General features: G+C 36.3%; 1 pseudogene; it reads left to right on the top strand.

Annotated features, from left to right (window-relative positions):
- The first annotated feature begins 1,074 nt into the window (after nucleotides 1-1,074).
- LOC149387396 (protein DETOXIFICATION 13 pseudogene) lies at nucleotides 1,075-1,782 on the top strand (annotated as a pseudogene).
- Nucleotides 1,783-18,673: the final 16,891 nt, after the last annotated feature.

Below are 18,673 nucleotides of genomic sequence, written 5' to 3'. Positions count from 1 at the left end.
GTAGATTACTCAAATTAATTTAATTACAAGAGTACCATATGTTATCTATGTCCTTAAGAAAATCTCACAGATGCAAGTTTGAAGATTTAATGGACAAGTTTCCTTTTTTAGTTCATAGATTTATCCGTTTTTTCATCAATTTATAAACAATTTTATTGGCACTCTAACAAAGTAGCCAAATTGAAATGCTGCAATTTCAATTTGGTCAACCTTTTGAAAGTTTTAGTTAAATAATGATGTTATTAATTGCAAGCTTTAACAAAGTATGCATTTTAGGATGGAATACTTTGAGCATTAATTATTATGTTTGCATGCTTATATGGTTTGTATACGTTTCTCTGAGAGTATGTACGTACGCCGTTGAAATTCTGATTGTATTATCCTAATATTTATTCTCCGTACACTTTTATTGGTCATTTTGGGACTCACGAGTTTAATATCCTGTCAATAACTTGTAAACTATTATTACAAAAGATATCTCAACATTTATTTCTTGATCAATAATTGATATCTTATACTTGTCTTTCAATTTTTTTAAAACAGTTTATCAACGATCACTACCCTTTACACAATACCTGAAGGGCTTAGCGCGGCTGCAAGGTAATTACGGTTAATTATTTGAGGCATACTCATCTTTATTCATCCTATCACGTAGCTCAATAAAAATTAAAAATTAAAAAAACTATAATATATAAATTACCTTATATGTTTTGTTTGGTCTTTTTATCTATTCGACGTGGGACGTCCTTAACAATTGTTGCTATAGCATGGAGAATTAAACACGTGACCTTTTTATTTTTGGTGCTTGATTATTAATAATTTAATATGATGCTGACTCTTTGAGCTCACTTAACATGAGTCAAATTCGACAAAGAGTAACTTGTGACCTTATAAATCTTGTTTGGCCTCTTCATATTTTTCTGACATCAGATTCTTATCATTTTTTTTAACATGTTCAAACACTAGAGATTTATTTTATAAATTGTTTTAATTTGTTTTACGAATAGCACGAGAGTGGCAAATGAATTAGGAGGCGGTAACCCTCGAGCAGCTCGGCTTGTCGTGCAATCAGTCATGTCACTTGCGGTCTCAGAGGCTCTCCTCGTGAGCTCGACTCTCTTTGTCGGCCGTAGCGTTTTGGGTCACCTTTTTAGCAATGACGAGGAAGTCGTGAAATACGTGACCTCAATGGCCGCTCTAATTTGCATTGGGGTCATATTCGATAGTTTACAATGTGTCCTCTCGGGGATCGCCAGAGGATGTGGATGGCAAGATTTGGGAGCCTTTGTCAACCTTGGAGCCTACTATTTCGCCGGAATTCCCATTTCGGTCACACTCGGATTTTGGTTCGACTTCAGAGGAACGGGACTTTGGGTTGGGATTGTGCTTGGTTCATTTCTACAATCACTTCTTCTTTCTCTAGTCATAATTTTCACAAATTGGGAAAATAAGGTTAGTCTTTCGTGGCGTTTAAGATATAATATATATTTCTTAAATGATTTATATCGTATAGACCGGTTGATATTGTTAGTTATTGGCATACTAGTAATAAGCTATATAGATATAAGAATACGTCGTAATTGGAGCATTCATGGACTTTGGGTTGAACTTAGTATTTTTAACATTCCATTCCAATGTTTTATTATTAATAACTGTGGACTTTGATACGCGTAAGATATTGTAATGTTGCAGGCAACGATGGCCAGAAGGAGAATATTTCAAGGAAGATCTTTAGATGAAGATAACAGAGTGACGATGGCTCATCAACGTTCAAGCTTCTAAAGAGCTTAGTAAATTTATTATACTCATATTAGTTTTATTTACATGTACTTGCACTTTGTCTAGGTTAGTAAAAACTGTTTTACTTGAAAAAGAAATTTTTTAAAATTCCGCCGCTTAACGAAGCGTTAAACTTTTTCTTAAACCCTAGATCGTTTCCAACAGAAAGCCCATTCCAGTACATACTAATCGCGTCTTCATCATCCAAAATAAAAGGAACGTGGGATAGCATGTCAGAGGTTCGATTATGGTACTCATTTGCAGTCTCCCCATCTCTCATCTTCCATGACCTCAAAACATGACGATAACGCCTTCTTTCCATTTTCGCACGCCAGCCCTTATATTGGTGAAATTTCGTATAACCCCATCCTTCATGTACTCCCATCCAGCTCCGGGGTGATCCCTTGCCAATACTCCAATACCTTCCAGCGGACCTTTAGTTGTGCAAAGGATACTTGCAATCTCTCTGGAACTTGCAACACCTTAAAACGGATGTCTATGTTATTGCACCACTCTCGTGTGCCGACGATATCTGTCGTCATGCTGCTAAGAACCGGAGGATTTGTCTCTTAAGAATTTGATCATGAGGTCACCATCAGCAATGCGGCTCTGGCTTTACGCGTTCACGTGTTTTGTTACTTCAACGTCCATCTAACAAAGAAGAAAGAGAAAAGCTAAACATACAACATAATAAAACAAAATTAACTTACTTGAGTAGGGGGAAGCCGTGCGATCGATAGCGAAGGGGGGTCGTAGGTTCGTTGCTCTGATACCAACTGTGACGACCCGACTTTTCGGACCGTCATACTAAGCTTAATTCTTTTAAAAAAAAAAAATTTATCCATTTTTTTTCTAAGTAAGAGAATTAAGCTTAGTATGACGGTCCGAAAAGTCGGCTCGTCACAAATATAAAGTGTTACAAAATGAGGGTGTATTCCTCCGCCATATGTGAGGGTTTTTAATGAATTGCCCGTGGTATCGCCCACGTTTCCTAAAAAAAAAAAAAAGAACTGTTACAAAGTGATTAGACGCGACAATTATCACACGATTATTCTTTCATTTATCACATAGTCGTGGCCGTTACCTAGTTTGTTGTGGTGAAAAGGGAAAGAAAATAATGGTGATAATTAATATCCCATAAAACAAGAAACAACTCCCCTAAATAACATAATCGTAAAAATAATTTCCATTTTGAATAGAATTTTTCTTATTCTTCGCCATTTGAATCGAAAACGAGAATAAACCCAAAAAATCCCGTAAAAAGGCTGAAGTGTCAACATATTAACAATATTTATTAACTTCAGTAAGTGATTTATAAGAAAAAACAAGAAAATCAAATGTTTATGCAAAAAACTATAAAAAAAAAATGAGTAACTAGTATTACGGATTATTAACTAAACGCAATTCACAAGAAAAAAAAAACCATAAAAACCCTTATATCTATTTAATAGTTACTACCAATTATTGAAGGAAAAGAAAATCCAGAATTTATAGAACCTAAAAAGAAAGTCTATTTATCTCCTTTACCATAGTAGACTGAAGAAACAATTATTGAGGAATAAAGTTATAACTTAGGGGAATTGACACAAATAATACCATTGCAATGTCCCTTACCAAATATAGCCCAAAATGAAAATTTTGACAAAAATAGTACTTATGGTAGGTGAGAGAAATTAATTTTTCCCCAATTACCCTCAACCCTACCATCTCCTCATTTACGTTTTTTTCTTCTTAAAACCAAGTTTGGCCGATTATTTTTTGGGTCTGAGCTGGAGAAGTTGACGAAGCATTCTTGAGTTCTTCATCACTTGGGTCGCCGGAATCTTGCTCGTCGACGGTAAGTTTCCTACCCCCAACTCTATTCCCCAACTTCTCACGCTAAAAAAACTGAGACCCATTTTTTTTCCTTCTTCTTCCTCACGCCCATTTGAAACTCAACGTTTTTCTTCTTCTTCCTCTCCGGAATCTACACACGTTGTCACCATAATCTCTTCTTCTTCCTCTGAAACCCATAGTGGTTGTTCGATATTAAAGATCCAAGCTCATCTTCGTTCAAATCAAAGATAAAAAATTATTCAAACAAAATTTTTGGTAAGTTCTTCCTATCTTTAACATACAAGAACATGCTTACTTGTTTTGATTCATGTTGAAATAGGTTCCATCGTGTTTGAGTGTGATTTGTTTGTCAAAATGGTGTTTTTTGTTGAATTCCCGATTTTTTCAGGGTGTCACGAAGTGAATCAGTTCGTGACACTAGTGTCACGAAGTGGATCCAGTTCGTGACACTTCCCGATTTTTCCAGGGTGTCACGAAGTGAATCCAGTTCGTGACACTTCCCAATTTTTCCAGGGTGTCACGAACTGGATTCACTTCGTGACACTAGTGTCACGAACTGGATTCACTTCGTGACACTAGTGTCACGAACTGGAAATAAAAATTTTACCATGTTGTTGATGTTTTTTATTCTATTCTTTCAGAATTAAATAACAGTTGATACAATCACGATGGAGTCGAGTGATTGCAGTTCGTCAACACGTCGGAAGCCGCGCGTTTCAGGAAATATAGGAGGTGGTACCGAGCGTCGACGACCTCCTCCTTCATGTTCGTGTGGTCTAAATGGAGTTGAACGAACTTCCTAGACTGCTGATAACCCTGGAAGACGATTCTATGGATGCCCCGAGTATAAAGTTTGAATATGTTTCCTACAAATCCTAGATCCAAAACTTCTTCAAACATATTTTTTTTGTAAGTTCTTCATATTTTTAACATATAATAACATGTTTAATTGTTTTGATTCATGTTGAAATAGGTTCCATTGTGTTTGGGTGTGATTTGTTTGTCAAAAATGGCGTTTTTTGTTGTTTCCCGATATTTCCAGGGTGTCACGAAGTGGATTCACTTCGTGACACTAGTGTCACGAACTGGATGTTTTTCGATGTTAATAATCGTTTTTTAATACTCATATCTAATATGACGGAACGTATACAGCTATGGCAGAAATATGTTTATATGCTAAGCATAGCGGGAAGTGGATAAAACCGGGCATATATCAAGAGGGTGGTACTGTTACGCTTTGACTTCCTACCAATTTGAATTACTCAAGTTTGATGCAAACAGCAAACATTGTATTCTCGGTTGAACGTGACCCATGTAACGTATTCAATCAACGTCAAAGATGAAACTGACGGGGTCATATCGTCAACCATAGACGACAACGAAAGTTTGCAATGTTATTTGTACTTGAGGAAGAACGAACCGAACTGGTCATTGGTTTGGTTTGTAATTCGACATGTTTTATCCTTGAATGTCTAGAACTTCCTTAGTATGTATTACATTTTGAATGTTTTGAACTTTATTGGTATTGGGTTTATTGTTAAGAATGGTTTATAAAATAACCTCATGTGTCATGAAGTGATCTAAGTCCGTGACACATCTGTCACGAAATGTGGTCACTTTGTGACACATAAATTGATTGCGAAACAATACATAAAATTCTAAACTAATTAATTGATTTCAAGACAATACATAAAGTTCTAAACACATACGTACAATCAGACACACATATATACAGTTATAAACACATACGTACAATAATAAACATGTGTATACAGTCATAATCACATAATTTTAAGTAGCCTCAACGTTGACATTTCCCATTGTCTTGTTGTGGCATTTGATCGTAGTGTACGACCTTGAATATTTATTCATTGGAGAGTATAACGCCGGCGACTTGCAGAACATATGGTAAAATGGTGGTCAAGTTTCCGACTTCCGTGTCCACAAGCGTTTGGTGTCTACCGGTGGAACTCATGGAGTCATATAAATTTGAGAAATTTTTGACAAAATAAGTCCACTTCATGACAGATGTGTCACGGACTCAGTTCACTTCGTGACAGATTTGTATTTCCAAAACAAGCTTTACAACACTAACCATACAATCACATACCACGATCATCAAATTACCAAAAATACAATCATTTTCAAAACATGATCCCGATGTTCGCCGCCCTGTGATAGGTGCGTTTATTACGCGTAAAACTCCTATTTCCCGGACTACAAACTAACGAGTCCTAAAGTGTTTTTGATAGCTTTTGTGTGTTTATGAGTGATTTTCAGGTTTAAGAGGTCAATTGGGTCTTGAGGAGGTTATTAGCGCATCATGTGACGATTCCGAACAATTTCAAGGAGATTCATACACATTTGGACAACTTGGAGCGAAACAAGGAACAACGTCCTCTTCCGCACGATTTTGGGATTTTTAAATGATGATTTTGGATGATCCACTTCCAGAATTGGATATATCTCTCTCTTAGCTTTCCAACGCATGTTTATTTGCAGAAATCGGACGTCGGATCTAGGAGTTACGACCGTTTAAAAAATGGTGTGCAGCGAGCAGGAAGCCCGCGGCGCGCGGAAAAAAGCGCGCGCCGCGCGGACGAAAATTTCACTGTTTTCGCCTCCAGAGTCGTACGCGCGAACCGCACGAAGCTGAAAAAATGGTCTGCGCGCCGCGCGGTCCAAAAATCAGCTTTTTCCAATGTTGAGCTTCTGAGCGGATTTTGGCCATTGGATGTGATTGGAAGGCCTAGATTGCTCCGAAAACAAGTCCATTCAACCTTAAAAAGACCAATGCTTTCAGAAGAAGTCATGCATGGAAGGGATTTTGTAGAATCTATCAAGAACATCTTTTCATTTTCTTAGTTTTTTCTTTATTTTTCCTAAATTTTCCAGACTTGTTCATACTTTGTGGCTCCAATTTGAAGAGAAGGAGAGAGCTGCAGAGTTCTACCATTGCTACAATCCTAATAAAAGTGTTCTATTATCTAAACTCTTATTTTTTTTAATTCAAGTTCTCCATATGTTTATGATGTTTCTTGATGTGTTGTTCTTGTGTTCATCTTTAAGTATTTTTATTGTCATGGTTATTAATATGAATTAGTCTCATGTAGGGCTATGGTGTAGCGGGTTCATTACGATGTAGGATTCATGGTATTAGAATTGTTAGGTTGTTGTTTTTCTCATCACTTTTACTTAATCCACAACTATGCTTAATGCTTGTATGAATGTCATTAACTCATGCTTGTTTTATGTTCAACTCTAATGCTTGAGAAAGATTAGGTTGTTGTGTTTTTGTGTGGATTACTAGAATTCATTCCTAGGCTAGATATAGCTAGGTTGTTCTAGACTCGTGAGAATACTCTTGTTTTTATGCTAGCCGTGCTTGTTAGGAGTTGAGATCGAGAGATGATATTCCGGTATCGGTTTAGGTTGTTAGATGCTTGAGAGAGATCTATCAATTTTATTAAAGTGAGTATGAGTAGTGAAAAGTATGAATCTCAATAGCTTGTTTATTTTCCTAATTCAGCGAATCTAAGTTGTTTTGTGCACCCGTGAACCATAGTCCTTTCCTTTAGCCATTAGAATTTTTTGTGCATCTAGTTATTTAATTTTGTGACATGTTAGTGAATTTTTATGACAACGATTCCATCAACTATATTTAGTTCTATATTAGCTTGTGAATCTTGAATCTTCAATTTAGCTAGTCCTCGTGGGATCGACTCGTTCTTACGATTTATTACTATTGCGACCACGTGCACTTGCGTGTGCGAGAAAATTCGCAACACCCTGGAGATGGCAAAAGGCGACTACATTTAATATTTGTATCATCATTTTTTTGGCATCATCCTCTGTATATCTACAACCCATGCAGATCTAGGACTTCAATAAACTAGAAAAAGGAAATAATAAAAAATAAAACCCAAAAGTTCAAAACCACTGTTTAAGAGCTTACTCCATGACTATGTAAACATTCTCACTGTCTTCAAAGGCGTCGTAAAATATAACGAGATTCCTATTTTGCGCACTCAAAGCTCTCAATATCTTCACTTCTCTTCTTACGTCTTCGATCGCAATGGAAGACGTCGTCTGCCGCCAAAATTTTCTCACAATGAATGAACGAACTAACGAACAATAGTTTCACAATCGATTAAATAATAAGTTACACGAAAATTAGCCAAAAAAAAGTTTCAAACTTTTCCATCGTATACGGATAAATCTTTCCACAAAACAATCAAGAACAATTCAATAACAGAAATACAACTTTTCTATAGTCGGATCTAGTAGCGATTCCAACTCATAACTCATCTATTTCCATGGGAGACCTTATCACCAAATTTCTCGCAATGAACAAGAGCTTCGCAATTGACTATCCAACTTTGAAAAAATAAATAATTCATTTTTACATAAATCTGCCAACAACAGTTTTAAACTTATCCATTTTAATCAAGATGAATTCAGTAACGAGAAATACAAATCGTCGCATAAAAAATTCCAATTAGTGTAAGAAAGTGAAGTGAGAGAGTTGATTACCTTAGCCTTGGGGATGACTTTGACCGCCGACGCCGCCGGAGCACCGCCGTCGCTCCCCTCCGCTGTCGCGCCCGCGCTCGGCTTCACCGCGCCGTGCCGCCGAGCCAACACCGCCTTCAGATGCTTCACCGGAGATAGCGGAGAAAATGGCCGCTTGAAGAGCCTCCTCGTCGAAGTGGCCGGGGTTTCCGTCGCTGGAGTTCTCGTCGGAGAGGAGGATTTTCGCCGGAAAAGGTAGTGAGCTGGGCTAGGTTGTAGAAAGGAAGGAATGGCGATTTCTTTCCGGATCGCAGTCCATTATCGTCCAGGATAGTGTTAGATGGCTTGGAATCGGAGGGAGAGGAGAGAGAAGAGTCGCGTTGCGAGGGTTTCGAAGTGCAGAGACCCATCGAGAGATCGGAAAACCCCCAAACAGAGATAGTGAAGAAGAAGAAGAAGAAGAAGTGTGTTTGGGTGGGGTTTTAATCTGACATAGTGAAGAAGATGAAGTGGGAATTGGTTTGGATATTTGGTTTAAATGAATTTTGAGGGTATAATAGTCTTTACTCATTGGACTAGGTACTATATGTGTCAAATTTTGGGTTTTAGGCTATATTTGGTAAGTGACATTCATTTAGTATTATTAATGTCAATCTCACTTATATTTATGGCGATCAATGAAGAAACAAATAGTAAAAAAATATATACGAACCTACCACTTTCAGACTCCAAGCAGAAAAGATTGTAGTAGTGAGCAAGAAAATAAATATATCGTTTACAAAAAATAATAAGCGCCCCCAATAACGATTTCAAATAGTGAACAAGAAAATAAATATATCGTATACAAAAAATAATAAACGCCCAATAACGATTTCAAAAAGTTGCAGCGTTACCAAGTATTTGAACGTGGTACCTAGGATAGCCTAGTGGTAATTCCACACCACCTCCTGTGTGGAGATCGTGGGTTCAATCCCCATTGCAGCAAAGCTGCCTTCAAAAAAAAAAAAAAAAACCAAGTATTTGTACATTGACAAATTCTTATTAGTATGGTAACAAATTTTTTAAAAATTATTAACTAATTTAGAATATCTCATTTAAATTTGTTTATTAACTGTAAACACAAAAATAGAAATGATATAATCTTATTTATCTTGTCTAATCTCTTTCCTCGTCAACCAAATGACTGATTGGCTAAAAAATAAAAAGTATTGGCCAAAATAAAATTCTAACATTTCAAATTACTTGGTTAATATATTTTTATTTTTTTTCAAGTTAGATTAGGAATTCAAGTTAAAGGTGTAAATTACGTACTTTCCTTGGCCAAAAGCAAAAGTGGATATCCGGATTCTAGACTTCTAGACTATACTTTTTTTTCCTTCTTTTTTATTTTTTATTTTTATTTTGCTTAGACTATACTTTATTTATATTTATATTTCGTATACGTACTACATGCATGGACTAGTCGTAGCTAGTGGCACTTGACAACTGGCAATATGAATTTAAACTCACTCCTAATTATGCCCATCGTCATCAAAGTGTTCTTTTTTCAGTAGTTTTGTTGTATCGAGTCTCATCCAGCTATTTGCGATAGCCCCATTGGACCTCGTCAACCCATACCCATGCCCAAATTACATGTAGTATTCATTTGATCCTATAAGCGATAACAACCATATATACATAAATTAAGATCTCATCAATTCTAAATTGGTTGACGTTCATTGCTATTATTATTATTATTATATGCAATAACATATCATGCATGAACCATGGATAAAGTTTGTATTGAGTGTGACAGTACAAGCTAATCGAGAATCATATATATTTTATACTTGAGCAATATTAAATAAGCTGATGGTACCTCTCTCATCAAATTGAAATTACTAATTAAAACATGCCTTCAAATCTGAAGGCACGCGTGTCCAGCTCATTGCTTGAGATTAATATATATAACAACGCAAGAGTCCCATCGTATTGGAATAGTTGTATTCGTATATATCCATCGATTTTGATTGTGGTCGCTGGTCAAATGTATTAAGTTGATGATTAAAAAAATTAAAATTTAATAAGAAAATACTATAAATATCATTTATTCAATGGGTTATTTTTTTAATTATTTTTCATTCATATATTCACATATAATAGATTTCATTGAATAGCTAAGCACGAATTACAAAACAAAAATGCCTAAAAACTCCAATAATAAAGATATTGCACTATTTTTTAAGATTGAACTCACCCTCGTAAGAAGAAGTAGTGCCATCCAAACTATGCCTTCATGGGGGGTTTTGTAATTTCTTTTTGAACGAAAACTAAAACTAAAACTAAACATGAGTTAAATTTATATATAGTACTTCTCATTTGTGCAAAATGATGACAAATATTAGTCAGAGGTGACAATAATTTAGCCAAATTAATAATTGTTAAAGTTTAGTGATACCACTTGATTTGATTCCACTACAACAATTACCGACGATTTTTTTCGTCGGTAATAACCCGATATTCGTCGCTAAATGTATTTTAGCGACGATTCTTATAGTCGCTAAATGTCCGTGCCTAAATATATTTAGCGACGATTTAATCGTCGCTAAATATTTACCGACGATATTAGCGACGATAATGTCGTCCCTAAATGTTGTGACGAGAAGTTTTTTTTCATTTTGAAACAGATAATTAGCGACGACTTTTTCGTCGCTAATTAGCGCAGGTAAATTTCCCGCGTGAATTAGCGACGACAAAGTCGTCGCTAATACCTTGTGTGTAATAATAATTAGCGACGACTTTGTCGTCGCTAATTATTATTATTATTATTTTTTTCGTCGTTAATTATTTATTTTTTATGGTTTTTTGTTTATGAAATTCTAAAATGAAAAATCAAATAAAAACTAAATTATATTATCCAAATAAAGAAATATATAAAATCCGGTTACGTACGTTTTCGGTTATCGAGAAATATGTAAATAATAATCTACTATACACAAAATATCTAATAAAACACCAGTCGCGACGTTTGCTTTGTCGTCCCGCCGCTCGTTTTCCCCCTCCTCGACGTGAAACGCTCTTCTGCTGGCGCTGAAGTTCTGCTGGCTAGCGTCGGGAGTCCTCTGCTGGCCGCCCGTCGGAGTGTGGACACCGGGCGTCGGAGTGTGGACGCCGGCCGTCGGAGTCTGCTGGCTGTGGAATGACGGAGCGTGCTGCGAACTCTGCGGAAATTGAGGCATAAACGAGCTCAGGTTGAGGCCGGGCACCTGACTCTGTATTGCCTCGGCGAACGCGGCGAGGGTCGATGTCAACACCTCCTGCGAGATATATCCTGGTTGCGACGTCCCAGCCTCCGAACCGTAGACTTCGGCGACTTCAGCCGCCATCTGTGCTCCCTGTGGCACCAAACGTCCGACGCCGGTCAAGTGATCAGTCCGCGAACCCATAATATCGCGGATCGCCTGCTGCTCTAGGACGGAAATGTCAACGTCCGCTCCTTGTTGCTCAGCCTCCGTTCGCAACGTGTTGAACCTATCGACCAGTCGATCCTAATATAATTAACTAGTTAGTATATATTAATCGAAAAATAAGAAAAATAAATGTAAACTTACATAACGTGCGGAGGCTTCAGGAGTCAGCCATTCGGACTTGTCGGACTAATGTTGGCGCTTGTAGTTCGCAAACAAGCTCTCGAAAGCACCTGTCTCGGCGCTCTTTTGCATGTAAACAAAACTTCAAGTGTTAGATAATTTTAACGATTTGATGTATCATATAAACATAAAACTTACGTTCTTCATGCGGTGGGTCGAGAACCCAATCGTCCCCTGTCGAGTCTTCGTCTTCTTCTTCGCGCGATTCGCCTTGTTCTTCGCTTGAATTGCCTGTAATATAAGTAAACGTACACGTAAATAACAAATCGTTTAATAAAAGGGTAAACACATATTTAACGTAAATGATTTGATTACCTTAAACTCATCGCTCGTATATCGTTGTATCAGCGTCTCCCATTCGGTGTCGAGGTTAACGGTCATCGGTTTCAGCGACCGCGCCACCTGTACGCTGCTCTTGCAGTCGATGTCGAACCATGACCGCAAGGTATGCCTCCAATCGCGAAGACGAGTCTTCGCGTCTCGAATGATTGCCGCATCGACAATCGCCTTCTTCTTCCCGGTTGCATCACCATCGACTCGAATGTCGTACTTGTCTCGAATCGCTGCTCGGATCTCGGCCTCCTTCGTCGGCCCCACGTTCGCATTCGTCCACCTTGGGACCGTAGGCGAGATCTTGTCTCGGACGACCAACCCGAGCGTGTTCGCGAACGTCGCGAGATCCGGATCCATCTCGCGCTCTGGCTGCAAGAACGACTGAAACTCCTCGTTATAAATAACGACTTCCTTCACCCCGGGGCGCCGTGCACGCTCAGATCGAAGCCCGACCGTCGGCCCACGCACGACCGGTTCGATATCCTCGTCTTCTTCTTCGACGCCATCACGTACAGGCGCCGACTGGCAATAATTCGGGAGACGTGCTAAGAAGTCATCCCCGCCTCCGCTGCCTCCAGCTCCTGTAGCCGCAGCCATCTGAAATTCAAAACAAAATTTATTTCGTTATGCATTCGTAATGATTTAAATCAGTTAATTTAGTAAGTAAATGAAAAACGTTATATACTATCAATTCCTATTTGGATAACTCATTTTACCTATAGATTGAACATTTCAAAATTTAGTAGTTTTCGGATTTTATTTTATAATTTAACGATCCTACCGAAATTTCGGCAGAACCTCCCCTATAAACTTAACAACCCGGCATCAAGCCTTTAACTTTAAAACCTGCATAGAAACATCTTAAAACTAACAATAAATCCAACCTCAGTGGTTCGATTATTAAAATTCATAATCCATCACATTTTTAATCATTTCTAACAACAATTAAATACAATTCCATTTAATTTACATAAACTAACTAATTGTTTTTACATGTTTTTACATAATTTAACCAAATATAAATATTTATAACTAATATTAAAATTTATAACTAATTTAAATATTTGTGTAAACAAAACTAATTTAAATATTTATAAAATTTATAACAAATATATAATTCTAAAAATATAAATTATGCAAATATAACTAATTAAAATAAATTTATAACTAGTATATAACTAAAGTTCTATATATATAAATAACTAATATATTAATTAATCCTATAACTAACTAATATTTATATATATACATATATAAATATTAAAATTTATAACTAAAATTTAGAATTATATATTTGTTATAAATTTTATAAATATTAAAATTTATAACTAATTTAAATATTTGTGTAAACAAAACTAATTTAAATATTTATAAAATTTATATACATATGTATATAAATTAATATTTATATATATACATATGTATATATATATATATAAAGTTTTTTAAAAAAAAACTTACCGATCACGTACGGGGAGGGAGAGCGCGCGGCCAGAGAAGGGGAAGCGGCCAAGGAAGGCGTCGGCGGGGAAGTGGCTACGGTGTCGGCGGCGGAGCGGCGGAGTAGTGGCGGAGCGCGGCGGAGGAGCTGCAATGGGAGAGAGAGAGAGGCCGGTAAGGAGAGAGATGTGAGGAAAGAGAGAGAGGTGAGGAGAGAGAGAGAGAGTTACCGGGTACGACGAGGTCGGCGTCGGCGGCACACGGCGGAGGAGGGCACGGCGACGGCGGGAGAGAGAAAAAGAGAGAGAATCGATTTAGGTTAAAGAAAGAGAAATGGGGAAGCTGGGTCGCGATCTGGTATTTAAAGACATTTACCGACGATTTTTTCGTCGCTAAATGATTTCATTTCGTCGCTAAAAGAACTTAAATCGCCATACATTTAGCGACGATTTGTTCGTCGCTATTAGTAAATTTCACATATTTAGCGACGATGTTATCGTCGCTAAATCATTTCGTTTTAATTTAATGGGAGGGATTTTTCCCTCTTTAAAATTCGTCGAAATTCGAAAACATTTAGCGACGATTATTTCGTCGCTAATTGTATAGCGACGATAAAAAAACTATTTAGCGACGATAATATCGTTGCTAAATGTTTTCGTTTTAATTAAATTGGAGGGACTTTTCCCTCTTTAGAAGTCGAAATTAATTCTACATTATTAGCGACGATAATATCGTCGCTAAATGAATTCACAAATAATTAGCGACGATTTTATCGTCGCTAATTATATTCCCGCGAACTTAGCGACGACAAAAAAGAATTAGCGACGATAAATTCGTCGCTAATTATCTTTGCCGCCAGACTTTAATATTTTTCGCCCCAAAAAATTAGCGACGATAATATCGTCGCTAAAAGGGTGATTAGCGACGATTAAGTCGTCGCTAATAGTTTCGTATTTCTTGTAGTGTTCGAATGGAAAAGTTCACGGTGACAAATATGAATTTTTTAAAATTTAGGAGAGTAGTAGATTTTGCGCGAGAGAGAATAATATGACTCCACGTAGTTATCATTTAATTAAAAGTGGAAATTTCCATATAAATTCTCCGGGGTTGTTTTTATCTTTTATAGTTCTACAATTTTTATTAAAAATTACATGTTTAGCAAACTTATACTTTTTTTTTTAATAACACGGATTTTCCATAAAACCACGCCGCGCCCTCGACGTCACTGAGGAGACACGCAGCGCCGTCGTCATTGTCGAAGAGCCACCCAACGCCGACCCCGTCGCTGAAAAGCCACGTCACGCCGTCGCCGGAGAGCCACGCAGCGCTGTCGCCGGCGAAGCGCGCAACGTCGTCGCCGGAGAGGAGTCACGTTGCACAGCCTCTGTCGCCGAGAACACGCCTCTGGTTGCTTTCCGTCGCCCCTTCTCCCCCGGAGCCGAAAGACACCCAACAATGACCGGAGTCCCTACCGGAATCGACCCCAGGGGAGAGAAGAAAAAACTAGATCTAGATCTAGATCTGAAAAAAAAAAACCAGAGAGAGTTAGAGGAGAGAGAGCGTTTTTTTTTTTTTTTTGCAAACTTATACTTTATAAGTGTGAAATTTTATTATTTATTATTTTATGTTTGAAAAATTAATAATTAATTTTTATTTCTCAGAACTGGCAATAAAAATCTAATTTATATTAACCATTCATTTCGATATTACCATACGGTTAAACACCATATTTTTTCAACAATATACACGCGATGACGAAGCTAGCTTGACCAGATCAACGTACAAAAACTAAAATAATATGGAAGTCTAAGATTCTTTTCCACTATCTTGACTGGTTCTTGACTTGTCCCGATTTGAACTAAATTAGTGTCCCACATTTTTTTTCGTCAAAATTATTGGACTAAACAAGTTGACGAGATGAGAGGAACATCGTGTACCACAAGCCAGTTTACCCAATGTTCAAAATATCGATACCGATACCTATACCGAGGTTCTGATTTTACGGATGTATCGAGTATCGACAGATATTCTATAACAATTTTAATACCGACTACCAATTATATCGATGATATATCGATTATCGACGGATATATCGACAAAAATCCTATAAAAATATATAAAATATATATATATATATATATATAAAATTTAATGATACATATAACAATTATATTTTAAATATATATATATAACATATATATATATATATATCTATATAGATATATACGTATATTTATATCTATACATATACGTAATGAATGAATATATAACATTTATTTAGCTAACAATAAAGTTCACCTTATTATGAAATTAATAAATTTAAAAAAATCACTCCATATAAACCTATGTAGTTCTATGAATTTTAATAAGCAATAATGAGTCTTCATCTTCCCAAGAACACAAGTTTAAATTTTGGTCCTGTTTAGAGCTATGAAAATAGGTATTTCAGGAATAACTTTTCTGTTTTGGCTGTTGTACGAATTTTTTTTACAAAAACGGTATATTGGGAAGAAAACGATATTTTGGCCGTTATATTAGTTTTTATACCGAGACTTCAAAAAAACCTATATATCGGCGATATATCCCTATATATCGCCGATATTTAGAAGGGAGCCCGAGCAAAATAGCAAAGTCAAACGTTGTAATTGTCAAAATAGCCAACTTTTGGTTTACTTTTAATGTGTAGCCAATATACCACATTAACAGTAAAAAAAATACAAATTTGCCCTTCATTTAAATAATATCAAATCAAAATATTTGGAAGATTCCCGCGTCCAAAAAAGAAATAAATGAAATTGGAATCGCGTGAATAAATGCCAACTAAAATAGATCCACCGTGATAAATGCATATCTAACAAATCCGCCGTGATAAATGCTTATCTTTCAAACACACAACCAAACCTACACCGCACGAGAAAAATTCAAAAACAAAGTCAATTAACAGCAATTAACAGATATTAACGTTAATTAATATCATAATTGAAATCGTTCAAAAACCTACATAACAGCAATTAACAGATATTAACGTTAATTAACAGGATTGAAATCGTTCCATACATGAATCAGCTGGGAAGAACAAGGAAAAAATTCAAAAACAAAGTCAATTAACAGCAATTAACAAATATTAACGTTAATTAACAGGATTGAAATCGTTCAAAAACCTACATAACAGCAATTAACAGATATTAACGTTAATTAACAGGATTGAAAATCGTTCCATACATGAATCAGCTGGGAAGAACAAGTCCACATCGTACATTAGACATCAGCTGGGAAGGAGGATTTTCCTCTGCCGCCCTTCGATCCCCTTTGTCGCATTCACGAGGCACTGTCGGCAGTCATTCTTCGACAGGTCCGGCGTGCACTGCGCCAACCCGTACACCACCTCTGACCCCGGATCCAACTTCTTCCCCGCCGCGAACTTCCAGCCCTCGGAGTTCGCCGCCTTCACTGCGATCTCCGACAACAGGGCCTTCACTGCGATCTCCGACAACAGGCTATACGCCGTCAGCACGATCTGGTTGTCGCCGCCGCTCGAGGCCCGCGAGAGGTTCGTCGGGGTGAGGCTCAGGACTGCATACACGGGGCTCTTTTCTTTTTGTAGTAATATTAATATTGGGCAATTAAACGTGGAAATTCTGTTAAACAAGCATTAAAAGTGGATCATTGGTTGACTTTTTCATTTTGATTCTTTCAGTTTATATAAAACCAACGTTAAAAAAAAAAATAAGGGCAATTTAGGTAGAAAAAAACACGTCTGATTTGCCAGCTCACCCATATTGGCTATTCTGCAAAAGTTTCTCAAATGTTGGCTATTTTGCAATCTAAACGTTTGGACATGGCTAGTTCGACTAATTTTTCTATTTAGAACCTTGTCTTCCATGCAATTTCCCATACAAAAAGCAAATCATTTTTTTCAAAAGTTTGGGCCATGTTTGTTTCTTCACTCAAAAACTGTTTTCTAGTTTTTGGGTTGAAAAAATTGAAAACCAAAATTGAAAACATGTTTGGTTAGGTGTTTTTGGAAAAAAATTTCAAAAATTTTTGAAGTTGTTTTGGAAAAAAGTAAAGAAAACTGAAAACAAATAAAAGGTGTTTTTGAAAATTTTTTTCTTCTCTTCTCTCATCTTTCTCCTCATCTTCTCTTTTCATTCTTTCAAAAACAAAAATGAAAACTATACCAAACACTTTTTTCAGTTTTTTCACTTTTTCAAAAACAAAAATGAAAACTGTACCAAACATCTTTTTGAAAACAACTACAAAACAGTTTTTCAATACAACTACAAAAATTAGAAAACAAAAAACAAAAAACTTTTTGAGTCTAAGCATTTTCCCAAATGGACCCAAATGCACTTTTTTTTTTTTTTTTTTACTTTTTTCTCACCTTCAGTCCAATAAAGTAGGGCACGTGATTGACGCGTGGAATTTGTAATTTGTCCGTTTTTGTCACCATATAAAGATTGTAATTTTCAATCTAATACTTAATTCAAATGTCGAAACTTGAAATAGGCTATATATATAGCCAAACCGATAGGTCATATTGTCCTGTTTCTTTGCTATATAATGTTTCGACGGCTTCACCATTTTCACTGTGCACAATTTAAATAAATAATGCACTATTATATAACTTAATATCAGATCAATTATTGTAATAATGTACTCGGAAATCAAGATAGTTATATAGATATCTCAGCATATTATTGTGTTTTTGTAGGCTTACAAATTTCAACAAATATTCCAATCACTCCATTGTTTTGTTTTGTAAGGCGTGACCGGCAAAATCTTTGATTTTGTGAATTATAATGTCTGTCGGTCGACAACCAAATGAATCCAAATTTGGTTGTTCAATTTTTTTTTTTTTTTTTTTTTTTTTCCCATTTCGGACTCGCTACCGACTCATGTTTCCCATAACCTAATTAAAATTTACATTTTCTTTCTGGAATATGTTGCATGTTTCTCTCTCTCTCTCTCTGACCTAATTAACATTTCTTTATTTTTAAGCGTAACCTTAAGGTCCGTAATATTAATTGGCAATAATATCAAGCTCTCCTGAAAAAAAGGGAAAAAAAGTATATTGAATAATTATCATATAGTTGGGGTAAGTATGCATAGAAGTTATAAACAATATTAAAGAATCATAAAAA

Source organism: Urtica dioica, chromosome 8 (assembly GCF_054948205.1).
Source record: "Urtica dioica subsp. dioica isolate 48M chromosome 8, U.dioica_male_clone48M_v1_H2, whole genome shotgun sequence".
Taxonomy (NCBI): Eukaryota; Viridiplantae; Streptophyta; class Magnoliopsida; order Rosales; family Urticaceae; genus Urtica; species Urtica dioica.
This window is presented reverse-complemented; position numbering and strand designations above follow the sequence as displayed.